General features: G+C 40.2%; 1 protein-coding gene across 10 annotated transcripts in view; it reads left to right on the forward strand.

The window, feature by feature from the left end:
• baz2bb (bromodomain adjacent to zinc finger domain, 2Bb) overlaps nt 1–27,436 on the forward strand; it is a 77,149-nt gene that overhangs the window by 9,216 nt on the left and 40,497 nt on the right. For 9 of the 10 annotated variants that reach the window (XM_072685733.1, XM_072685741.1, XM_072685740.1 and 6 more), the window contains exon 2: nt 2,818–2,866. The gene's annotated coding sequence lies outside the window, so the exon portion shown is untranslated. Of the gene's footprint in view, nt 1–2,817; nt 2,867–15,954; nt 15,997–27,436 lie in introns of those variants that run through there. The other variant, XM_072685737.1, reaches the window with a different exon arrangement.

Consider the following 27,436-nt stretch of genomic DNA (forward strand, 5'->3'; position numbering starts at 1 on the left):
CAGTACTATATGGAACCTTGTTTTTCTTTGTGTGTATCGTGTGATGTCTCGGACTCTGTGTTATCAGCTGTGTTTGAAATGACCTTTGCTAATACTGAAACCTCTGTGCCTTTTTAATCACATCAGTGTCCTGCGCCCGCTTTCTTTCTTACTGGACCTTCTTCTTTTCTCTGTTGCTATTACATCTTAACCTGTGGCACCCAATGATAGAATTGATTTTTTTTTTTTTTATCTGATGCATTTAATGTGCTCCATTTATTTATTGTGAGCAGTGATGTATCCGGTTTTATCTAGAACCATACATTTGGTCCAAAGCTGTGCCCTCTAAAACCTTCCTCACACCCATCCCTAATATTAGCTGCTGGATAGCAGGGTGTTCTCACAAGACAGGTATTATCGCCCAGCCCTAAATCCCTGTCTGCAGAAGATCCGCCGGTTTTGTGGTTTCTCTCACGTGTGATGTTCAAATTCCTATCTGTAAAAGACCTGCTGTCTCTCGCTCGCGTGCTCTCTCTCTCTCTCTCTCTTTCTCTCTCTCTCTCGTTTCTAGCCTGAGTAAAGAGTGCTCTTTGCACAATTCTCGGGTGTCATGCACAGCTTGCCATGAACCTGAGCTCATGGACGAGCTAAGTTCAATCATAAGCTCAATCATAAGGTAGAACCCAGCTGAGTGAAACACACACTTTGCGTTTACCTCAGTGTTGTCTTAAAGAGCCCAGGATAGCATCTTCTCCAGTAAACCCAGCGATAGACTCTCCTGGACTGCAGCTCTGGCTTGTAGCTCAGCAGCGCACACATTCGTGTATGTAAGCACATGTGGAAAGTTAGAGGACATTGTAGTAGGAAGGGTGTTTTTCCCGGTTTGAGTTTTAGCTGTTGATCATTTTGGCAATGTCTGTGTTTAGGGAGAACATATGGAAGGACTTGAGTTTCCTTAATATATTATGTCTTTTTTTGTCTTTTCTATTCCTCCTGTTTTTCCTCTCTCTCACTTTCTCTCATGCGGTCTCACACACTCTCTTACACTGCCTGTTTCTTTTGTGCTGTCTCTGTCTCTTTGTCGGTCACGCTGTCTCTCTCTGACACGGTCTCTCGCATTAGAGTTGGGCTGTAATAATGTAATTCCATAGAGTGGAATTAAAAATAAAAAAGAGGGCCATGCGCAAAAAAGTGGATGCTGGTCAACCCTGTCTCACCCTGTCTTTCTCTTTCGCGCTGTCTCTGTGTCACGCTTCTCTGGCTTGCTCTTGCGCCCTCACACACACGCACACGCATCACTGTTATTGTCTATTGAGCTGTAAGTGATGAGTGTTTGGCTCCAGCTGAGAAACATCAAACTCTCAGTGTAAGACCACAGTCAGCAGAATGAGGGAACTTTTATCTCTGCTGGTTGATCATTGTTTAAAAAAAGGGACTGCATGTCTCTAGCACTCTGCTTGGACTTGTGGGAGGGTGACTGCTACAGATAAATTCTCCTGTTTTGTATTTTTCCACCACAAATCTGTCTGTGGGTAAAGGCTGCACTGGTACATTCTATTCAGTTCTTCGGAGCAGAAAAGGGTCAGGGCAGGTTCACAGAAAATATTGAAGAACCCCGAGACATTCGTTACAGTTCAGGTTCCATAAACATCCCATTCACTCTTCTGGAGTCTCATATGTGGGCCAAGACCCAGAAAAGACACTAAAGCCTAAGTATTCGGTTTCGAGACCAACATCAGCTTGATGATAGATGATTTTTAATAAAGGAATCCCCCCTTTCTGGCTTCCTGAGTTTGTAGGAAATATTCTGCAGCTCCACTACTGCTGCTGTTCCCTCTAAGCAGACGTGTGTTTGTTCTTCTGACAGCCTTGTCAGATTTCATTCACTCACCATGTTTACAATTGGCTGATCTAAAGATCTAAAAAGAGCTGTACCATCATTGCTAAAAAGCTTCACTGTAGGATGGCTACATGTCGTCATATTTGTGTAGAAGTGTGTAATGTGGCATTTGTGTAAGGAAGGTGTAATTGGTGCTCACAGTGGTCTATGAGTACACACCAGTAGTGCAGAAGCAGAGCAAGATTGATCTGTGTTTAGGGAAAATAAGGGAAAGCAACTGGCTTATGAAACACAGTTGTCCGAGGACAAGCTGCCGATGCTGCTGATAACGCTTCCCTACTGATGTGGAGTTGAGGCAGGGAAGCAAACTGAATTATTCTCTCAGTAGGTTTTCACCACTGAAAGTGCTTTTTAATCTTCGTACAGACTTGCTCTGTGTGCAACCTTTAGCATGTCTCTGCATGGTGGTCCTGCCTTTTAATAACTGTGAATAATGTGAATCCATGAATAATGTGCTAAAAGGTGTGTGTTTTTGTGCACATAAGGTCTTGTCTCTGTCATGCAAAAACATGTATCTTAATTTTTGTAGTTTTTTCTGTTCTTGACATAATTTTAGTTTTATTTTTTTACAGGGAGGTCTTGCTTGCTGTTAGTCTGTCTGGCTAGATTGCTGGCTATCTCTATATGCACACATACATCATGCAAAAACTTCTGAGCTGTGGAGCAGTGGATTTGTGTCTGTGGAACGATGGTGCTCCATCCAATACTTGTGGGGTGGTGATTATACAACATCCTGACGCTCTTGTCGCTGAATGCAATCAAATCCTCATAGCAGTCTTCCAAAATCTATGTCCACAGGTCTTTATTCTACAAAGCTTTTAAGCAATTAAGTGACTTACAGAATCACTTGGTGCTACTGCTTTTTTCAGTGCTGTGAATGGTCGCGCCCATATTAACTAACCGAATGACTGATAACTGTGTGTCTTTGTGTGTTCCAGGTGAAGGAGCAGTGATGTCCCTGTACTGAAGTCAAGCTGTCCTCAGTCAGTAAGTGTACTGAGCCTGCTGTTCTCTGTTTGAGTGTGTTTGTGTACTACAGTTTTATTCCTGATCCTGTTAAATACACACTGTTAAATTCATGCACTATTTCCAGGAAGCAGATGAGTGCCGGTTGAGGTTACCACATTTCTTTCAAAATAGGCATTGCGTGTTAAATGCTCTATTTGTGTCTCTCCTCACCTCAATTGAGATTCATTTCGTTTGCAGCATTTAAGTGCAAGATGATGCGTCTCTGCCATTAGCTTCAATCAAACGGTTTGTCTTGGCAATTTTCTGTGGCACCTCAGCCTTTGTTAGACTTTGTTATGCTATTTTTTTTTTATTTGCTTCACTTGCGTGCCTTAAAAGGAGAGAAGACAGCTTTTAACTCTTAAATAAATTACTGTCAGCCTAAAGGTAGTAATTGGGTGGCTGCATGTGAAAGTACCTCCCTTTTGCACATTGTAGTTTTCAGTAGTGCCTGCATGGCTGACTCAGTAAATGACACAGGGTTGGTCTGAGACAGAGACCGAGACAGTGGGAGGTTAAAGGGACTCTTCTGTTCCTGTTAAAGAGACGGAGTGCATTACGCTCAGCCCCAGCCGCTCAATCAGTCTTGTGTAGGCTAAAGCTCCTGCCAGAGGAGGAACGGGACATTTCTTACCAACAACATTCGGTTTTTATCCAAGAGAAGATTTTCCCAGGATGCTTTATTTTGGTGTATTGGTAAATAATTGTTCGGTCAGGTGTGTTCATTATAACTTCAAAACTATTTGTCCATTCAATCTAACATATAATTCAGATATAATCTAATTTGGTAACAAAATTGGTTTGTGAAGGTGCCAGAGATGTGTTTATTGAGTACATTATTTTACAACCCTGTTATTTTACCCCTTTGAAACACGCTATTTTTTTTTCCTTTTATGGTGGGCTCATTGGGGGGGGGGGTCTCTGTGGTAACCCACAGTCGCAACATAGCATATTATAGCCTAGCCTCACGTAGTTTAGCATTGTAACAAGAACAAATGTATTTGCTGTAATTATTCCTGAATCATGACTGATAGTGTTGCAGTCCTCTCTGGGTCCTCTTGGCGCAGTGTACGGTTAGCTAGCTGAAGAGATTTTTACAGCGGACATTACCTTTTAGCCTTTTTAGCCCCACTTCCATATTCTCCTGAAATAAGCTTTGCATTGAGCCTAAATATAAGTAATTTGTGCATAAATATAAGTCAAGGTAAATACAGTTAAATATGAATAATAGAAAAGAGTTTTTCCCTGTTAGCATCTGCGGTGCTCGTCATGCTAGACCTTATCAAATCTGTGTTGCACCTGTGTGTGTGTGTGTGTGTGTGTGTGTGTGTGTGTGTGTGTGTGTGTATCCACCTGTTTCCTTCAAAAATGCACCATTTGTAACTGAAAACTGCTGCTATTTAGAATATCATAATTATAATTATCGATCATATAAATTTATATGAATTTTTAAATATCCATACAGCAGTATATATTGTTCTATTAATTTGACTTTTTGTTGTCTTTTACTGAATGGCTTTCTCGTTTTGGTCAATTGGAAATGACTTGTAACTCGCTTGCTCCACACCAGACATGACCTCAAGATACACCCTGAACTCGTTCGAGTGCATCCAGTGTGGCCGCACCCTAATAAGTTGCGAAAACGTCCTTTACTTTCTGCTTTCTTGATTCTGCCTTGTTTGTAACTCATGACATCAGTAAATATAGTGGCAGAGCTGAGTAGTTTCTCTCTGCTGGAGTTTCTGATAATACTTCACTAAACAGATTATATATATATATATAAAGATAAATATAAAGAAAATATTACTTTTATACTAGTTCATCCCTTTTCATTGTTCTTGACTTAAATGCTGTTTAAAGAACCTAATAAACATCTGGCAAGCTTTTAGGTTTTGTGCCGCGCCCAATTCTGATCCAAATCTGAATTCCTCACATCTAAACAAAATCCTTAACACACCTACACCCTGTAAGCTTGCATACAGGCACTGTGGTTTCTCCTGTTTAAGTTATAAAACCAGACTAGCAAATCGGACTCTTGGGACCCCAGGCAATTTAGCCGGAGGTTTTGGTAGTTGGACGTACGACACAGTCACACATGCCAGATGCTTTCAGGAGATCCTAGACTACTTAAATATGTCTTCATTTGAAATGTCTGTATTAACTTTTTAATACAATGTTGGGGGTTTTGTTTGCTTGTAAATACCTAAAAAACGGTTTACATCTCATAATATTAGTTATTAATGTTATTAGTTATTGGTGAAACTTCAGAGGTATCCGGCCGGGTGTGAAAGACTGCTGTGGAGGTGTGTGTGTGTGCTGAGACTGGGTTACAGATTGATGCCACAGTATTGTGTGATGTGGTTGTAAATATTGGAGCTTTCCGCTCACTCTCAACAAGAAAGGGGAGGAGAGATGGCAGGCTGTGGAAGATGGGAGAAATAGGGTGACTGGTGTGGCAGTATTAATGACTGCCTTTACTATTTTTCAGTGTCCTGCAAGGTTCTTTCATTGGAAACTTTACTCTTTTTTTTTTTATTTTCTTTGTCACTTTTTACTTTTCTACTCATTTATTCTTTTCACTAAAGATAATGTAATCCCGGTTTTTCAGTGCTGTGTGCAATAAATGGCTGACCCTGTCTCAGTAAACCTGTTTGGGAATGACAGACGGCTCTGATTCCGATCAGAAACGGGGCTTCATTAGGCTGGCAGCACGTGGTGCTTTTAATGACAAATGCGTCACACTGCCTGGATGCACGGAAAGAACAGAGCACATCCTGAAGGTCAGAGCCAGCAGGTGGCAACAACCAAGAGAGCATTTCAGACTGTATTGCATCAGCTTAGCTTTCTGTCAGCTTTCCTTCTCGATGGTTTATTTTCCCCCTTATACACACTGAATCTTCCTTCTTCAGTTCTACACACACACACCCACACACACACACCTTTCTCCACCTATGTGGCAGGTTTCTATCCATCATCCTCTCTGTGAGTGTGTTCACGTTGGTTGTGGGTTGTCTCTGCTGATTAATTGATATGGAAGGAAATCTATCTTTAGGCTGCTACTGGAAGCAGTTAAAGGTGAACCATCCTCTCCCTCTCGCTCCCTCCCTGTGTCTCCCTGTGTCTCCCTCTCTGTCTCTGTCTGTCTGTCCTCTCAGTGATGTCATTCTAAACAGGCATGTAGTGGATCAGGGGATGGTAGATTCTCTTCATACATGATGCAGCTAAACACACTTTGGGGTGTTCAGTGTGTTAAAGCATCACTTTGTCATTGGGATATCTGTGTATAAAGTAAGATGGGGTCTTACTTTCAGTACAGTGGCGCATACACAAGCTGATCCGTCTGTCTCTCGCTCTCTCTCTCTCTCTCGCTCACTATCTTGATCTCGCGTTTTCTGCTTGATCTGCTTTCCTTTTCAATCTAATATGAAAGCTAATATCCTGATTAGTGAGGGGAGGTATGGCAAACGTATCACAAAATATCTAAATAATATACAATTGTCACAATATACTAGTGATGCACAATTTATCCTTGGCCAATTTATTATTTGTAGATGTGCATTATTTATTTCTTTTGTTATTGTTAAAGGCCCGATGTTGGAGCCGATATTACAACCAAAGACTTACTGACCAATTCAAGAGTTTGAACAGATATGGATTAGTGCGTGAAATGGCTTTATTATCGGTTATTAATATCGGTATCACCCACAACAAGGTGCTAACCATTGATTATTGTATTAGCCCAAGAAATTCAATATCAGTGCATCCCTAATATCAACATTTTCAGAAATTCTATGCGTTACAACAGACAAAAACAGCAGTTTTTAAATAAAAATAGAAAACAATACTGGGGGGGGAGTTAGAAGTTAGCTAGTCTGTATTAATACTACTAATACTACTAAAATTCTTACAAACAACAAAACAGAACATTGCAGGGACACTTTTGGAGTCAGTTTACTGTTTGGCCATGTCTGTGTGATCCCTGTGGTGCCCTTCCTCCTAGCGCTAGTTTTGGTAGCTGCGGCACCATAGAAAACACATATGGTCAATTTATTTTTTTATTTTTTTATTTTTTTAGTATTTTTGGTATTTTTCAAAACAAAAAAACTGACTAGAAGATCTGAGAGTCTGGATTGGGTTATAATCATGGAGTAACCTGGACACACACATCCACAGGCAGATTTGCGAAGGTGAATTGAAGCATTTTGTACCGAGTGCTGGAGTTGCAGAGGATTGTGGTGTTGTGGACACTTTGTTTAGTGTGGGAACTGCAGAATATTTTGGAATATACTGTGATCTAGCTGTGGTTTTGAAGGGCAGACCAATTAAAAAAGACTTTACAGTAGCGAAGATGAGAGGTCATGAAGTGAGAGGTCAGTGTGGCTGCAGGTTTTCATTGCAATCAAGCTGAAGGACACCTAGACCACTTGTTTAATCAGTTGGCCCCTGTCTTCAAACAACTGATTGGTGATGTGAGGAGCTCCAGCTTAGTTAGAACGAAAACCTGGAGCCAAGCTTCCCCTTTGCAGAGATGTTGACTGCAAAGCCTGCAGATAGATCATAGTAATTGGTTGGGCTTTATGCTATCCACACAACCTTCTTCAACGGTCTAGACATGTTTATATTCTAGGGGTTGTAGTTCGTGGGGCTTTATCATTGGATGTTATTTTGAAATCTAAAATTCAAATGAAAAAATTAAGGTGTTCTCGATCTGGCCAATCCTAACTGCTGGCTTTTGCTCTTGTTCCTTCTCTCTTGCTTCCCATAGCATTTCTCACTCCAGTGAACCTGAGCCCTTTTAGGCAGCCTCTAGTGATCCTGCGACTCATGTTACTCATCTCTGTGCTCTGTTTTCACTGAGAGAGTGCAGTATGGTGTTGTGTAGCTGTTGTTTGGGATGAAGAACCGCGGTTAAGGTAGCTTACATAGGACACTCGGATTAACATGCGTTTACGGAAAAGCTGCATAAGGCCCTTCTATGTTTGCTCAATAAGCAGAGTGTGTAAACTGTCTCTGAGGCGCAGTAGGGACTTTCCTTACCCCAGGAGTCCCCTCCTCTGGCTAATCTCATTAGTTTGGTGCAGGTCCTTTTTTAAGAGTGCTCTGTGTTGGTTAGAAGCAGGGTTGAAGGTATGACGACCGGCCTCAGGGCACTAATTACCGGCTGGGTGATGAAAGCCAGCTCGGGCCAGCTGTGCATCCTCCTGCTTATTTATACCTGATAAACTAGGACTAATCTGGGCTCTTGCTCAGTAAAGGTCTGATGTAGGTGCTGGAACAGAAATGCTTAAACAGCCATGGTCAGTATGTAAGGGAGCCAGCATTAAGATGGACAGGTGGGTGTTGTGCCCCCCCCCCCTTAAAATACACATCTGCTTTGGCTTTATGGGAAAACCATTTCCATTTCCAGTTAAAACAGTTATGTATTTTGATAGTTATTTGTAGAGAAGATGATGATTATGAAATAACTGGATTGTTCAAAAATAATTAGACAGTAGAGTGAAAATGAGACTCCGTACAACTTTGAGGACCTGCTAGACCACCCAAACTGTCCCCGTCAGATTAATTAACCATGTTTAAAGCCTCCAATTTTCTTCTTTATGTGCCAGGAGTGAATCAAACGGCAGTCTCGCTTCAGATCTGGGGGGGGGGGGGATCCACAGGTGTTCCTGTCCATCTCTCCACTGTGAGAAGCGACTCAAAGCTGTGGACTTGAAAGCATCTTATGCTGATCAAGAAACTCTCACTGAGAAAAGGAAACAAACAAATAAAAAGAAGCTGCTGTTCTTAAGACCGTGGTGTAGTCTAATGGGTACCAACACTGCCTTTACTGTGGCAGACTGGGGTTTAATTTACCAGGTCAGACAAGCACACCATGCTACACCAATAAGAGTTCATGGGCTCTTAACTCTACATTTGCCTGCTTGTGCAGCATGTTTCAAATGTAAGTTCTGGATGAGCGCATCAACCAAATGGCATACATGTAAATGGACTTACCACCTCAGAGTTCAGATCTCAATATCATTAATCCCTTGAATTTGGGGATTTATTGTATCTTGTGGCGTCCCACTAGGTTCTAGTTTAGGACCTGTGAAACTGATTTGACGATGAACGTAATGTAGTTATGAAAGAGATGAAGTGTGGGCTACAGAATCTCAGGGGTTAAATATGTTGTGGATTATTTGGATTATTGAACTTCTGAAACTGAACTGTGGATGTGTTGGCCTGCAGAAAAACTGAAAGTAAGACTTCTAAAAAGACATTCATCATCATTGTATATTATAACAAAAAACATTGTTGTAAAATTGACTGTATATTACAACAAAAGCGCATCTTTCTGTGGGTATAAAGTTTAGCTACAGCACTGTGTAATATAGATGGCTGCAGGCTTGCTTGTGTGGAGACACAGACAGCTCGGAGACGTATTCTTTTTTCTGTGTGCAGATGGTGAGAAGGGAAATTGAATTTTCTTTCGTATCGTTGGGTTGTTATGGCCAGCTGCCTGCCTCCTCCCTTAATAAAGCCATTGAGTGCTCGGGACGGGACAGAAGGAGCCTCTCCCCTCTGCCATGACTCTGGCCTCAGAGCCCCGCCGAAACGGTCCACGAGCACGTCCTGCACGCGGAGGGAAATGTCTTAAACACACAGGCCGTCATTCTGCAGCAGATTACACACAGTGTTCTGCTTTGTCTCTGAATTGCCATCATCTGCACGCCACATTTCATCTCCTGCCTCGCTCACCCCTCTCAAGTAAATTTACTCTTCAAGCAGGTGGGAAAATTTTGCTTCTGTAGTACAGCACATCCGGAATGGCCCAAATAATATCAGAGCTGATAAAAAAAAAAAAAAAAAAAAGTGCCGCCCTTTCAAGGAGCAGCATAAATGCCACTTAGCTGTGAGAGAGGGGGAGAGACACAGACTGGAGGAGAGGCCGAATATATCTCTGCCGTCAGCTCTTCCTTGCAGTGATAGAGGTGACACCAAGGTGAAGGCAGACTTGCGGAATGGTTGGAAATCATTGATATTCTGACTTGCAGGCTGCAAATGGCTCAGTGGCAGATGGAGTCTTTGTCAGGGAAGAAAAATGGCAGCCAGGGAGCACGGCTGCTGTTTTTTTTTTTTTTTTTTTTTTTTTTTCTTTTTCCCCCACCAGCCCCCATGCCGACGGCCTGTGACCTTCCTCTGCTCGCGCCGATTCTGCCCGCGCCCTTTGATCAATTACTCTGCATGCTTTGTTCACAAGGAATGTGGAAAAGGATCAAAATGCCTTTTTTCCTCCCAAGAGTTGGAATGCTTGTGTGTAGACAAGCGGCTGGAATCCCACAACAGGACTGATTCTTTTTTCCTCATTGTGTGGATGAGGTTTAGATGGCTGTAGTAGTAGTAGTAGTAGTAGTAGTAGTAGTAGTAGTTAAAAAAAAAGGTTTGTTTACTATTAAATAATTATTGAATTTACTTCCTAATTAATTCCATTAATGATTTTTTTTATTATTAAACATTGAAGCAATTCTGTTTAAAAAAAAATGCCAAAAGCAAACAATAGCCATGTTAAAAGTAATAATAAACTGCTTAAAATACTGTGTATGAATTAGCGAATAAAACAGTACAGTAGAAAAACCAGGGTAAATTGATTTAATATAAGATTTTGCATGCATGTTCTACTTATAGATAGAAACTGTCTTGTATAGAAGGATTTTGCTTACTCTTTTTAAAAAATGGTTCTTTAGTGAAGCTAGTGGTCCTATGTAGAGCCGTGACAACTCAGTAAAGCATTTGAATGTTTCAATTTAGACTGACTGAATGGTTCATGTATGAGGAACTTGTATAAATAGAAGCTTTTTGAATAATGTTTTTTTTTGTAGACCTTTGTTTTTGTTCATTGCTGTAGAAAAGCCTTTTTGCTTAAAGTGTAGGATATCTGAGGTTACAGATAACAATGGGTGGCAGACTCAGTGGTGTTAGGTCTCACTGAGTGTGTATGTAGTGTAGTCGGAGTGTGTGTGTAGTAAGTCTGTAACTACTCTGCATTCCTTCCTTCATTTATTTGTACATATAGTTGTGGTCACGCAAAAACCTTGTTCCTTGTTTTTGCTGATTTTGTTCTTTACATTGTTTCAGAATTTCTTGATGAATGGACCAATAGAAATGCTCCAAAATGACCTGAAGTGAAATGTTTATACATTGACTTCCATTGAAAAGTAAGAAGGGTGTTTCCTTCTACTGTAAAGTTGCCGTTTTGGAGATAGGAGGGTTTTGTTTGACGATATGCGTACGCTGACCTGCCCTTGTGCTGATGTGCTGTTAGTGCTGTGTGTCAATCGCCTTTTATAACTGTTGACTGTTTGATTGAAGCACAGAAATACGAACTTGTCCAAAAGCTGACTCAGAGGTGCCGGAAGTGTTTTCCTGTCCTTATGTTTGCTGCTTAAGAGAGATCATTACCAGACAAGCAAAATAAAGATCTGTGATTTCAGCTTTGTTGGATCATATCACATGATTAAATGAAGGTTTAAGGGATCTACATGAACACTGACTCTCCTATGGTACTGAGCCCCTCTAGAAGAGCTGATTTTAAGACTGTGTGTTTGCCAGCTCTGTGGGGTCACAGTTCATATCTTTAACCGATCTGGGATCTGGTATTTAAGTGTGGGTGTGAATTCGCACGTTTCACACAACAGTGTTTGCTTTAGATTACAACAAAAGCGCATCCTTTCCCTCTCTAATGGATGTAAAAGGGTTTGCTTGGTGCCTGTGTTTGTCCTGTCCTGTGGAACAATTAAGATAATTAATTTGACTAAACTCTCTTGATCGTTAAACAAGATTTGTGTAATGGATTAGCTTTAATGGCTTAAACGCGCCGTTTCTGGGAAGTAAATTAACTGAAGTTTCATCATTCAAATGTAGAGTAAATGTTTTGCGACAGTGAGTGATGTCCTATTGAAGTGGGATTAATGGTTTGCTTGTTTTAAATGAACAGAAAAAAGCCAGTAAGCCGTGCATTTAGTTTTTTTTTTTTATTGTTGTTTTTAATTGAATGAACTGAATCTGATTGATTTGATTTATTTGTTTATTTATTTATTTAGTATGCAGGTCTGCTTTACTTCCACACTTACAAATAAAGGTGCTACAAAAGGTTCTTTTACTGATGCTGTTTTAATTACACAAACCATTTTCTACAACTTTAAACAGATCTTTATTAAATCACCACCTTGCCACCACAACCGGTCTACATACAGCATTGGTTAAACCGCTCCCCACCACAACCTAAAATATGCCTAAATGTAAATAAACAGATCGATGAATAAACACTTCGGTGAAAAAAACTGAAATGTGAAAAAAAATACAATGGTGAACAAATTGGTTGTAACATAACAAATCCTTTGGTTTCGTCTCTTTGGAAGCAAAAATTCTAAAATGTTTAAAAGAGGTTCAGAGCTTCCAAATCAATCACATCAGTGTGCACACAGTCATAGCCTGCCGGGCACACCAGGATGACTGAACAGTGTCCAGTAAAAATGTGGGGAGGTGTGCAAGCGTTTGTGGTGTGTGGATTTTTATTTTTATTTATTTTTTTATTCATTTTTGGTTTGTTTGAACAATGTTCTGTAAAACATTTATTTATTTTAAAGGCACAATGATTTATTTTAAAGGAGATGATTTGGCCTTGTAGGCTAGTAAGGCTATTAATTAGTCTTGATAAATGACTAATGTATTAGAAATGTATGATTTGATTATTGATTTGAAACTGACCTTTGGTTTGCTCCCTGAGGGCTTTGTTAATCTTTTGTCTTATTACTGGGTTTCTGTAAAGCTGCTTTGTGGAAGGGGAAAAAAGGTTGTAATATGCGCCATTCAATTTAATTTGATTGGTTATTAACATGCTCGCTTTTAGAGGTATTTAACTTCCTGCTATTCTTAAACATTCACACTGCCACGGTTCTACAACTTGGGGGGCCGACTTAAAGCCCCCCAGCGATAACATCCCAACCACTGTTGGACACCAGTGTTTTGTGTGTGTGTGTGTGTGTGTGTGTGTGTGTGTGTGTGTGTGTGTGTGTGTGTGTGTTTTATTATTATTATTTTTTTTTTAATATATAAAACAAACTTAAAAATGGTCATCCTACATATTGGCATATGCATATACATTGCTGACAGCAAAACCAGAGAAGCACAGAATATTGAATAGTCGAGGGGAAAAATGCAGCCATTGAGCAACAATGCAAACAGGCCTATGGTATTAAGGTGTGGGTTTAATATGTAGGCTGATTTTCATTAGTGAAACTCATTATTATGCATGGAGTGTTCCTCTGCACCTCCGTGAATATCGTGTTTTGTCATCGTCTGATTATTCAAGGAATTGTTGCCATTTTACGTGCCTTTTTTCAGTAGGGGGTGTGAAGGAGGGGGTGTAGACAGGCAGCGTGATCATGTCCGATTTGGTTTAGAGTGTGTTCAGTTGCGTGTAGAGATTTGTCTTCAAGTGCAGTCTTGGACGTTTGGGTTTTGTTAACATTTTCATTGCTTGTTTAAAGACTGCTGTGTGTGTTTGGAACGCTTTATTTGCTGCAGTGATGTTGCCCACGGGGGCCGTGGAGCTTAAATGACTGCAGTGTGAAAGATGTGTTAATACAATACGATCCAGTAACTTCCACATGAACTCGCACTAATGACATTCCTCCACACTCCTTTCACACTAATCATTTCATTCCTGAACTAAATATAGTTATTAATATGAGGTGTGTTTAGTGAGGGCCGCTAGTTCCCGTATTACTGTTTTGCAGACTGAATGCGGAGCCTTGCTAGAAGGAAGGTGTGAGTAACTACTGTTTCACGGCATGCGAGTGTGTTGTGAAATGCATATGCAACACACATGCACACACGCACACTAAGATCTTGTGCTTGATCCTATTGTGCATCTGCTGTTTTTTTTTTTTTTTTTTTTTTTTTTTTTTTTAAACTGCCCCATTTGCAAATGTGTGTACTCACACACATACACACGTGTAGTCCAACCCTCGTTCACTCAGCACAAACTGTGGAATTAAATTGTCCGTTTTTATGAAGCTGGCTGAGCAGCAGAGCACGTATGCGAGTGCTGAGGTACGACTGGGCCCAACTTAGCATCTGCAGCTGAGTGTTCAGCAGAGATTGCTCAGCAGATGTTTAGGTGTGATGAGCTTTTATGCCTCACAGCAAGGCTGGGGGCTTCTGTGGTCACAGGTAACTGCAAAGCTGTTCTTTTTATTTAACACAGAGGTTTTGCAGCCTTGCTGCACCCAGCTGGCGGGGTGTGTTTATTTAAAGTATTGATGGCGTGTTTATTTGCCTGATCATTTGGGGTGTTAGTTGCTCTTTTGAGGTATTAATCTGTCGGTGTGGAAGAAGCTCTGTGCTTGCCAGCCCTTGCTGATATTTACAGATGAGCATGTGTGTGTTGGCTAGGAGCGGCGGTTCGGCGTATGCTGGTGTTTGTGATTTATTAGTGCTGTAATATGGCAGTTTGTTGACTCCGCTGACAGTGGTATTTTTTTTTTCTTTTCAGTGCAGTTTTTAATAGGAATTTGGACAGTAATGCTTCAAAAGGCATTTTTATTAACTGGATTGTTTTATATTTCTCTAAATCAAAGTACGATGTTCAACTAGATTTAGACCCCCTGGCATTTTGCATGGTGCCGATAAGTTCAAGTTTTTATATATATATATATATATATATATATATATATATATATATATATATATATATATATATATATATATATATATATATATACTAATATCATATATATTGTGTATATATAATATATATATTATGTATACTAATATCATGACGTGTATGTTATGTAAAGAGCATTTCTATTGGCATCCATTATTTATGAAATATTGAAACAATAATAAAAGTAAAGAACAACTGTCAAATTTAAACATCAGAAACATCATAAACAATATAAAATGCTGGTATGCAGAACTAGGTTCATTCTGGGCTCCTCTATATCTTAGTTACAGACGTTCACCCTTAATGCCTAAGTACATGTTTTGTCTTGGACTAAGGAGGGTCTTTTTTCTCTGCAGAATCAAATCAAATTTGTTTAACCCATGTTACAGACTTGTAGAGTGTGCAAATTAGAAGTTCAGTAAGAAGTTCAGTCTTGGTTTGTGAAAACTGGAAGCAATGTGACTCTTGTTCATATTTCCTGATTATGACTTGAACTTCCTCTTACAGCAGTTCGTCTGAATCAGGGTTGTGAAAATGCACTGGCATGTCGAAGGTGGAAATTAAGCTCTGAAATATGAGTGTTTACAGTAATACGGTTCTATTCGATTATTGTTACATCTAGAGAAGTAGCTTTTTTCATCATGTATAATTTTCTGAAGTATTTGTTTGTTGTCCAAATGCTGATAATGGATCCTGTTGTCACATCTGCGTATGGTGATTTTTATTTAAGATTTGCTGCACTCCAAACCTTGTACTTAACAGGGAAATGCGATCAACTGGTCAGTGTTCTTTAAGTACTGTTGATCTCCATGATGTGCTCAGAAAAACATATTGCTCGTCTCAATAACAGTTATCACTTGAGCTAATTATGTTTGTCTAGTTTCTAAGCTTCAGTGGCTTTTACCTTTAGGGCAATTGTTGTAATGCATCTATCTTCATTAGTGTGTTCAGTTTGTTTTTAACTATTTTTATGAGACTTGAAAATAGCTGAATCAGACTTTTGTGAGCTGTCCTGTTGCAGTTGAGTCAAATTAAAGTCATAAAAGCTGCTACAGCCTCTTTACAGCATTTTCAGCCTTGCTTAGCCACAAATAACTTTGAACACACTGGATAATGACTGTAGAACAGGTGACCTACATTTCATGTTTTGTCCATGGTGACTGATATGAGGAGATGTGTCTGTGATCTGTAAACACAGAAACGAATGTAAGCAGATATAAAGGGAGGGCACAAGCTTATCATTTCTGAGAAGACTGGGCTTGTCCTGACCTTGGATTCTTTGGTTGCCTTTGCCAAAGGCAGCGTTCGCAGTTCTGCAAATGTGTTAAGCGGACACTGCAGAATGTTGGAGAGGTTAAGTTTGATTTACACCTAACATCTGTCGGAGGCAGAGCGCGAGGAGGTCTGTAGGCCAAGCTTTTTTGATGCTCTTCTGCAGGTTGTGGTCTGAAGTAAGGGTGGGGAAAATCCCATTAAGCATGAGACATTGTCACAATGCTCACAGTATCTCAGTTTAGATACTTTGGAACAGACATCAAAGTTGCAGTAGAGCCGTGCGGGGGGGAGAAATACTTCCCTAAACTGACTGCAGTAGTTTTTGTTTAATGTTTCACAGTAAATCCAGTGAAACAGGGTGAGCTGTGTTGTTTAAGTGCTGTTATGCATGACATTCTCAGAAAAGCACATTATAACCTAATGATTATCATGATAAAATATAATCATCTCACCCCTGGAGTAGAGCTTCAGAACAGAGAATAGCAGGTTTAATTCTAAGATTAATACTGTAGTACGTACAAGACTGAGTCTGAGTCTATGCTTCTATTCTTTGTGAGCTGCCAGGACTGCCCCATTTATTAACTATTAGAAGTACCTTTGGAGTGTCATAAAGTCTAGGAGCTTTAATTTCAAGCTGAAATTTCTGTTCCTCACTCATCCCCTGACCTACATCTGGAATTCTGGGATATGTTTTATAATCATACTGTAACATATAACATGTAACATATATATATATGTATATATATATATAATTATTATTTTTTTATTTATTTAATTTATTATTTTTTTATTTATTAAGCAATTTATTTGGAAAATGTCACTCATTTATTGGTACTCTTGACTTAACTAAACTACGCTATTACATTACGACCCTAAAAACAAAAAATACATGCATAATCATAAAATACATATACAAATAAATTGTTTTGTCAAGAGTTCAGATAATGTGTTATGAAAGGACTCTGTTAGGGATCATATCGGGATCAGCATAGAGTATTTTTTACATGTTTTTGTATTAATTAATTACAAAAATTAAGCTGCTTTAATTTAAACCAGTTAATTTCTGTATTTATTTTTCTCATGAACAGCGTTGGACAGCGGTCTAGATTTGATCAATATTCCGAACCACCACTTCATCATGTTTGTTGTAATCTGGAAGAGCTGAATGTTTTAGATGATGTTTAAAGCATGTAGTTTTATCTGTAGTTTAAATCCTGTTCACTTAAAAGCTTAGTCTATGCTAATCCACATAAATGTTTATGTATCTGCATCAGCAGATATGTAAAAAAAAAAAATAAAAAAAAATTGGGTATTTGTGTCAGCCCAGAAGCCCTGTATCAGACATCCCGCATTACTAGAGACTGGAATTGAATGAATTTGCTTCTTGTCCAGTGTTTTTAAGCACATTCATGGTCTCTTATTTGCCGTCTGGATAGCTCTTAGCCAAGGGTCTGTCTGGGGCTAACCTGGCCTTTGGATTTTAGTGGTCCTCATACAAAGCAGATGGGCCAAATGAGAGACCCTCTGTTTCGTTTATCACAGCTGAATATAAATTGCTTCACTGTGTGACTTTTTACCCAGAAACAGCTAAGGAGCACATGTTCTTTTAATTCAATTCCACGGCGAGCAGAAAGGAGATGAGATTTGAAGACTATCTGGTCTGCTCGTGAATTGAGGCTTGTTCCATGACCAATTGAGACCACGTTGAATTAAAACATCGAAACACAGTGTGGAATATTGGAATTAGCTGTAGCTGGTTTATTCATTTATTTAGCTGTAATTGTATGCACATGAAAGTCCATGAAGACCAGCTTGCCTGAGTCGTGTGCTCTGTGAATTCCATTGTAATTGGTTTGAAAGGAACAAGGAGGGGCTCTGTTTAAGTCATAAGGGTGACTATAATGAACCTTGTGGTTGTTTTTCTTTTCTTTTTTTTCTTTTTTTTCTTTGTCTTTTCTCCCCCCCCCCCATAGCTTGTTTTGTGAAACCGGTGCTGTATACCCTTCTGGGTTTTTCAGCACTTTGCAGAGTGTAAATAAAATTCCTTTGCTGCCTTTTCTCCCCCTCTTCGTTTTGCTGGGTGTGCAGAGCAGGCTATCCTCTGGAGCACAGGTTCACAGGTTCATTATGAATGCAAATTCCACATATTAAGGAAATCAAAGGAATGTAAGGTTACACTGGGTTTTATTGCTCTGAGATAATTACTGTTTGCAGCTTCAGAATTAAAATCCTGTTGCTGATGTTGGAACAAATGCCAGAACACTAAAGGGAGGGTGGTGATAATGAAAAATACCTTTTTGATTTGGCCTAGTTGAGTGTGGTATTATAGCTGCTAAGGAGTGATTATTCCTTTGTATTCCTGAATTAGATCTGTAACAATAATGCCGTGTAAATTATTAATGCAGTAATAAACTCTGGGTGCGGGTTACGTTTGGATCGCATGCAGCTTTTAATGTAATTGCTGTAGTAGAACAGGATACGTGGCTGATTTATGGAGAGAAGGCATTTATGTGGACAGTTACATTAGGCCTCATTGTTGTGCATTACTGCATCTGACCTCGGCCCATCTTAGCATTACTGTTGGACCCTTTATGCTCATACAAATGCGCTCTTTCATGTGTGTGCTTTCAATGTAATCCAATAATGCGGTACTGGTAGGTCTCATGAGTCACACAACCACAGATAGCCACAAAGCAAAGACCCCCCCCCCCAAACACACACACACACACACACACACACACACACACACACACACACACACACATACACTCCCACACTTAAATCTATGCTTCTTTTAAGTGGTTGCCTCTTCTTGGATTGCATATTGTGAGTGGGCCATTTTTGACTGCTATTGGAGTTATTTCGTAATATCGGAATCTGCAAATAATTGCTAAACAGTTTTCACACAGGACAGATTTCAAGCTGGTATTTGATGTATTCATGGAGTGTTTAGGCCACATTGGACTACTGCAGTTTATACATTTTAACTGAACCCTAAGAGAACCCTAAGAACAATATCACAGTCACGCAAAAACCTCATATCTCCAAAATGGCAACTTTACATGAGAAGGACCTCGTAAGACCTCTTAACTCTTTAAGGCAGTCAAAGGAAAATCCATATGGGAGCTTTTTAATGGTCCAGGCATCATGAAATTTGGACAAGTTGTAAATAACAGATTCACACTGCATCAACAACAGGGTAACAGTAAAAAAAAAAAATACCATAGGTGTAATTGCAATTGAGTTGGCAACAAATTTAATAGTCAGTTAGTTGGTAATGTTATCATGCTAACTAGGAATGGTTCAGGGTGCATGTGGGCCGCTGATTAATTACCAAACTCTGACCAGAACAGTGTGAAATACAGTTTTACTGCTGCTGTTACTTTTTACAGTGACAGTATCCTTAGTCTGGATGCAGAGCTGCAAAGGAAACCTACAGACTGAGCAGCTGTCTGTTGTGTACGAAGAGTGTATATAAACCCGGTATAGAGCCTTAAGGCAACGCGGCCACACATCTGCAGAGTGGAGAGTAGCGTTAGGTCTGAGATGTGTGGGAGACTCATATGGACATGAGCTGAGTGTAAAAAGCAGACCTCTTAAAGTAAGTAAGTTCAGCATGGTGTCTGTTTATGGCTAAAGTCTAGTCTAAGAAAGTTTAAAGCTATAGGAGTTATTTAGTGATTTTATGGATTCATAATCCAAATAATCGATTATTTCAGTTATAATAGTCATGCAGCTCTATTCTGCATCGAAATCCTGTATCTGCATCTGCCTGCAGTTCTTATATCTGCGTAACCATACTTTTAGCCAAATGACCCCATTGTGTGCCCTCTGTGCACTTGTTTTGTCTGTCTCTCTCTTTCTCTCTTGCTTCTCTTTGTCTTTCTCTCTCACTTGCTCTCTCACAATCACAAAGCAAGGTTCTACAGTGTTCTTGTTCTTGCAGCATTACTTCAGCTCAGACGTATCTTTCTCTGTTTAAAGAGACAGTCTCTTTTTTGCCCTTCAGGCTATATGTCATGTCTTTGTTGCTGGGGTTTGCCCTAGAATGCCTTGGCAAATTGCCTTTTTTCATCCAGCTTATTTCTCAGACAATTATTCAATAATATTTTTGCTGCCACATTTTTAGCCAAACAGCAGTGTTAACTAGAGTCTTGTTTGTAATTCTGGAGTAAGGGTCAATTATTGGTTGTATTGATTAAGATGCAAGTGTAAATTTTCTTCCATCTGCTTTTCAGTGAATGTTCGTGTGTCTGTGTGAAGACCCAGACCTGGGTTCATCAAGGGCACACATCGCTGAATTCCTCCTCCTCTCTCCTTACTACAGTTTCTCTCTACATGCAAGACTCTATCAGCCTAATTCTGTTCTTTTGTCCTTGAGAAAAACTCTCTGCAAGTTGTATGTCCTTCACACGCTTCTCTAAATCTGTGTAAGGCTTTAATCCGAACGCAGAAATGGAATTTAACGCAAATGAAGGGTGCATGTTCTTGAATAGGATTTTAATTACCCAGTGAGACCTGAGCCAGTGTTGACAAGGGGCAGAGAGGGTTGATCGAGTGAGAGGGATGAGGAGAAGCTCTAGGTGCAGGAGATCACTGGACCAGTGTTTTTACGGAGCTAAATAGCAAGGAATTGAGTAAAGGTGTGGCTGCGTTTAGGGTTCTGGTGTTACTCAGATTGTCTTCTGTTACTAACCTAATATGAAGGCTAACAAAGATCAGTATAAACATTAAACATTGGGAATGTAAACGTTCTTCATTCCAAATCCTTGTCGTTAGAATATCAGAATATAGGATTTGGATAGATATACCAAATTTGCAAATTTAGAAACTGCCTCCACCGGATTATGAATCTGCATCAATGTTCTCACTACTTTAATGTATGCTGATATTCACTCTGTCTTGTCCTCCAGTTTAATGAGCGATTTCTAGTGAAGATGACTTTGCGGTGGTTAAGAGTGTGAATTAGAGAAGAAAGAAAGCCCCAGGGGTGGGCTGTTTTTCCACTCTGAAGAATAGGGAATAACCTTCAGATCATCACTGTCGGGCAAAAAGCTTGTATATTCACTCTTGTCATTTTCACATTTTAACAGTGTGAATCTGATGTATGTCTATATATGTGTGTGTGTGTGTGTGTGTGTGTGTGTGTGTGTGTGTGTGTGTGTATACACACCCATTGATCTTAACATTAGTACCTACATTAGTGCCCAACATTGTCTGTCCCACTTGTCACCACAACAAATCTGGCCATTTAAGGCGTGGACTCCACAAGACCTCTTTAGGCATCCAGTGGTATCTGGCACCAAGACCAAAGCAACATATCCTAAGTTCTGAGGTGGTGCCTTTATGGATCGCATCAATAAGCCTTAGGTACCCTTCACCCTGTCGCCGGTTCACTGGCTGTCCTTTCTTGGTGTGCTTTTGGCAGGTACTGACCACTGCGTACCAGAAAAACCTCACAAGCCCTGCCTGATATTTTGGAGATGTTCTTACCCAGTCGTCTAGCCATTGCAGTTAGGCCCTTAACCAAGTGTCTTAGATCTTTACGCTTGAACCATTTGTCCTACTTTTATCACAGTACCTTTAATACCTGACTGTTCACTTGCTACCTAATATATCCCACCCCTTGACAGATAAATGAAGAAATAATAATAAATAAATAAAGTAGGAGCCTCTGGATGGTGTACAACTCTTTACTGGATAGTAATTCTATTAATACTGAGTTTATATTCCTGTTTGTGGCTCGTCCCCATGTGGCAGCAGCGCTCAGGATTACAGTGGAGATTTGGGGCACGCTTGCAGGCAGATGCTCTTCAAAAACCCTCATTGTTCCAGCAGTCTCTTCTTATTGTCTTCCCTTTCAAATGCATGTCATCTACATTATGCATATCAACCCTGAAAGTCTCCCGTTAGACTGCTGGTGGAGGTCCTGCTTATTCTCTCTCCTCCTCCACCCCCACCCCTGTTTGTCTGTCTATTTCCTCTCTTCTCTGTTCCTGTTTCTGCACTCCCTCCATTCTACTGAATTCATACATCTCTCTTTATTTCAGTGTGACAGACATTCTGCAGCCTTGTTCTGAAGCGTAGCTAAAATGCTAATCATTTCAGCAACAGCCACCCCAACAGGCATGAACAAGGAAGATCATCTCATTTCTAAATAAATAAGCCATGTTCATGTTCACCACTGTTTCTGCTGGTGCTGCAGACTAATTACCATCACGATCTTTAGAACAATATTACCAAACCCTGGCAAGCTGAACTGTGGAGTTTATTAGTGCAGAGTGAGTCCAGCACAGCTGCGATGCTGCATGGGTGTGCTGCATTATTCTGTTGTCTGCTTTTGATTAAAATGAAATTGAGTGTTTGTGCTCCTGTTTCATGGCCTTTACGTGGATATTACATCTTCATATTGTGTTTATCAGCAGCAGATAATCACGGCGATGTCGCTGAAGGGAGAGAAAACGATTTCAGGAACCATTTAGCAGTAAACAAGAAGGGAGAGATGAGCACTCATCTACAGCAGTAACATGTTATTGTCTCTTAACAAGTCTTTATTTCATGGCAGCTATGTGTGTTTAATAGACGAGTGTATTAACTTGCATGAAGTGTACTGCTAGGAAATTGGGTTCTGATCCAAATTTTACCCAATTCAGAGTCTGAAATTAGATTTCAGATGTATCGTCCATGACACAGAACTAGAATCCAAGAGTTAAATAAGGAATCACTGATGAACTCTTTCTGTGGTGCTGGAGAACAGTTTCTGTCTGTTGTAAACTTCTAAAGATGTTGTCATAGAACTTGTGAAAATATGAGCGCAGTCTGAAATGGGGCTAAATTAAGTTATCATTAAAAATTGCCATATGTCACAATATGCATTTCTAAATATGTTGTGGAGATCTGCCAAAAAAAATTCTAACTCCATCAGTCCTGCAGGACTTGTTTCAGAAATTAAATCAGGCTTGTCTTCTGTTGAAAACTTCTTAAGCTGAATATTTGTGCCGGTATTGCTCGGACAGTTAGTGCAAAGACTGCTAAATCTTAAGTAGTTTTCTTGAAATCCTACAAGCAGTTCTTGGAAGGCTTTCTTGGTCTTCCAGACCCCAACTTGACCTCCATTCCTGTTGGCTCCCTTTTTAGTTAAATCACGAACTGAGGAAACGACTGCCTGATGACGGCGGATCTGTTGATATAAGCCTAGGCTGCAGCCAAGGTAGTGCGGGTCCTCTGTTGGACTGTTCTCCTTAGTAGCCTCATTGGTCACGCAAATAGAACAGGTCCCACTTCTTGCAGCTCATATTAAAAACTTATTTATTAAACTTAATAATTAACAAACTCCGCTCTGGGGCTTCATTTTACACTATTTTTGTGGTGCTGTTTTTTTTGCTCCCTTATCTTCCAGCATTGTTGGTACGTGGAGAACTTTGGGTAACAACTATCCACCACCCTCCAAAGAAGAGAGAGGACCTGCTTTATGATCATTGTTGAGTCCAACTGCCTTTACCTTAAGTGGAAAATGTTTCCACACCGTCCTTTTCTTTTGTGCTGGAAAGCTAGTTAGCTGGCTATGCTCTGAATAGCTCTAAACAATGTTAAATGGCCTGTGGCCTGTTGGAATGTTGAGTTAGCTCAGCTAGCTGCTTTATGATCAGTGTTCACAGCGTTCCTACATATCTTGTATTGACCTTACATTTTTGCCTTATTATCTACCCGTAGTCTGAAGCATCCGGCTTAATGGGTAATACTAGATGTGTGTAATGAAAGAAAGCAGGGTGACATTTGCAGACAAATGAAGCCTGGATTATGACTTTTCTTTTCTCTGTCGCTAGCTTTTCATCTCTGTACTAGTCTTTCTTTCTTTGTTCCCACTCCCTCTTGCCTGCCTGTTTGTTGAAATATGCCACACTACTGGTGATGTCCTGCACAGCAGTGGATATGTGTAGACGGTACATGTTAACGGACATGCAGAATTGTGCTTTCTGATCAAGGCACGTGTCTGTTCCAGCACTCTGTGAGTGTACCGTGAATACGTCTCCTTCAATTTACACCGCCTGTCAGGCTCAAACGCATGCACGCACACGGACACTGAATTACTTGCAGGCTTCGTGAAGCTCTTCCTCAAAGAGATATACACACCCCATCAAATGGTTACGATGGAGTGGCTACCTTAAGTGCAGCGCGAGAGTCGCCCCTGTAAAGAAAGCTGGAGGAGGTGAAACGGTCCTCCTCCGCCTGGGCTATTAGCATGCTGTCATGACCTGCGTTTGCAGACCTGTATGGAAATAATACAATCTAAGAAAGGTCATGGATTGTCGGATTGTTCTGGTGGGAGAGTATGCAGGGATTAAAGGAGAGCGCATGCTAAGCTTCTGAGAAGTTGTCGGCAATGTGGAAGAAATTAAGGAAGTGACAGTTTCACTGAAACCAGCTGCAAAACATTTCTTGGACTTTACAACCTTTTACAACTCGACATGAGGTGCTGTGTTTCAGGGTGGAACTTTCTTTCCATCATAATACCAATCCACCCGACCTGTTGAGCGCCTGTGTGTTTCAACTAGAGTCTGATTGGCATTATTTTATTCTCCAGTGCTCAGTGATATCTTACAGGTATGAAGGGTATGCAGGTGATGTCACCTGTGGTGGGAGTCACTGAAGCCACCCCCACTGAGTTGCAAACAGATAGACTGGGTAGAATGTGAATGCCGCTGAAGAACAGGAAAGAGCTGCTGGCCGACTGACTGTACAAACGGATTCAGCAAGAATTCTAAGTGAACCTTTTATAGACTGCTGAAAGCTAAAGAGAAGAGAAACAGACGGATTGCTGCAATTCTGGAATCCATGCATCAAAATATGTGGCTGCTCTTTAAAATTTTTTTTAAAAAAAGTCAAAAACAACCCATCATATTTGCGAATTTAGTGACATGCTAAATTTGATTAAAAGGGTAAGCAAGCAAACCTGGATATGAGGGCCTACTAACTGTGCCTATAAACTGTTAAAAACACACCTAAGACCATTTACTCAACTTTGTGCTTTCAGCTATGAGCCTTTATCCTCTAAACGTGATTGAGCCTCAGTTTACTGGACGTCCATGGTTACACATCACTGTCCATGAACCATTGGTAATTTTTTAGTAATCCTCTGGACAGTGAAACAGCTGTTTTCTAGCTTATGGTTCTGAGATCTTTCTGAATCTCTTCCCAGATCTGAATCTACAGCCTTCTTTCTGAAGACCTGAGGGAGCTCTTTGAATCTCAAACATGGTCACACATCTTGCTTCAGGAGTAAACCAAACGAAATATCTGACCATGTCCTCCAAAATCCTCTCTAATGATGTTCCAATCATCTGCAGCTGATGTGCTGCACCTTATTCTAATTTTAGACATTTTAAGTAGGAATAAATGTGGGCTGTCCTTAGTTTCCTCACAATTAATGATCTGGGGCCAGATTTACAGAAGTATTGTAAGAAAGCTCTTTTTCTAAGATGTACCTTTTTTTCTTAACTTAACATGCTCAAGGAAGAAATGGGGGAAAACAATCTTACTAGCTCTTGTTTACTGAACGTGTTTAAATGCTTAGCTTAGCTTGTTTCTGTTTTCCTCCATTTTCATCACTTTGCATAAATGAAACAGATGATTGTGAAATTACACGTTATTTTGCTTTGTTTATGATGAGCTGTGAAACGCTGCATAAAAGACTGTTACAAATGGCCTTAATAAGAAAACGACGACAAGTGTTTTAAAATCTTTAAAAGACTTTCTTAAGAGAGTCTTTTTGGGGTATTGCATTTTCCGTATTGCATTATTGCATTCTTATGAACAGCTCTTTGAAAGATGCTTTGAATTCAGCCTCAAATGTCCATATGTGTAATTATATTTAAAAAGACAGGTTTGAAGACATTTTAGATTTCTTAAAATTTCAAAGTAAATGTAAAGGTTCTAGAATAGCTTTTCTAATATGCCAACCATTTAGGAGCTGTATTTTTAAGATCATGGCACGAGAAAGAATGCAGGAGTTGTGTGTCTGAATCGGAGGGGGGGAAATCTGCTCTTTGTGTTTAAATGGCCTCGGAGGCTCTGTTTCCTGTAAAAAGATCACTCCTCAGCCTTTTTTTGCCTTTTCCTCTTGTTTATGTCTTTTCATGTCTCTACCTCTCATCTGGCTGAGTGACCTGGGCAGTGTAAGGAGCTGATGAGCTGCCGTTTGATCCTGACGGCAGACGTTATGGCAGTAGGAGAGCGGAGCAAGACTGCTTTAGCTCCTCTGTTTCTCCCTTTCATCCTGAGCATCCTGCTCTTTCACAGCTCTGCTCTACAGCAGGCCACTCCTAATCACACAGGCCTGCGTGTGATGGAGAGCAGGATGTGTTTTAGTGACAGTGGTTCTTAGGTTGGAAAGGTTGACGAGGTGTGTGTGTGTGTGTGTGCTGCTTTTAGGAAGCTGATGTTTAAGATTAACAGTGAGTCACTGCAAAGGAGACCTCTTATAAGCTCTCTCTCCCTCCCTCTCTCTTTTGATGGAATGGCTTGTGTGGTGTGACAAAAATACTGAAGCCCCTGTGAGTTTCTGTCTGAGAGACCATTGCACCACCAGCCTGGACTGTTGACACAAGGCAGATTGGGTCCATAGATTCATGTTGTTGGTCCCATATTCTGACCTTACCATCTGTGTGCCTCAGCAGAAAAGTGAGATTCATCAGACCAGGCTACATTTGTCCAGTCTTAAACTGTCCAGTTTTGGTGAGCCTTTGCCCACTGCAGCCTCAGCTTTCTGTTCCTGGCAGACAGAAGTGGAACCCAACATGGTCTTCTGCTGTCGTAACACATCTGTCTTGGATTTTGATGTGTTGTGCATTCAGAGATGACTCTCTGGTCAACACAACTGTACAGAGTGGTTATCGGAGTTATTGTGGCATTTCTGTCTCAAAATCCTTGAATTCACTTTTTCTGATTGTTGATGTAAACATTACCTGAAGCTGCTAGCCCATATTTACATTTATGCATTTATGCATTGCACTGCTGCCACATGATTGGCTGATTTAGAACATTGCTTGACCGGGTAGGTGTACAGGCCCTCCTGATTCATTGCCTGGTTAGTGCAAGTCAGCTTAAGGTATTGGGAATATGTGAACATGTTCCATATGTTTATTTATTAAAACTGTAAAAATCCTGATCAGTACATCTTGTCTGATCAGTGCAACTGATTTTTGACTGTATTTGCGAGGTTAAAATTCAGCCCCTTTGTAAATTATTGAAGGTGTTTTAAATTCTACACAGCTCCAATTATGCAGAGGATGCCAGCCTTTATTTTTGATACCATATTTAAATGCTTCCTTAATTATTACTGAACATCATCAGTGTGTGTGTGCACACGTAAGAGAGAGAGAGAGAGAGAGAGAGAGAGAGAGAGAGAGAGGGAGAGAGATTCATATTGCTGTTCCATGCTGGTGACAGAGTCATGGGATTATCACTGTTAGTGCCAGCCATCTGTTAAGCTACTAGATATCACAGAGACTGAACAGGAACTCACACACTCTGAGGCACCAGGCATGTCCATTAAAAACAAAACCTGT

The sequence above is a fragment of the Salminus brasiliensis genome, chromosome 8 (assembly GCF_030463535.1).
Source record: "Salminus brasiliensis chromosome 8, fSalBra1.hap2, whole genome shotgun sequence".
Lineage (NCBI taxonomy): Eukaryota > Metazoa > Chordata > Actinopteri > Characiformes > Bryconidae > Salminus > Salminus brasiliensis.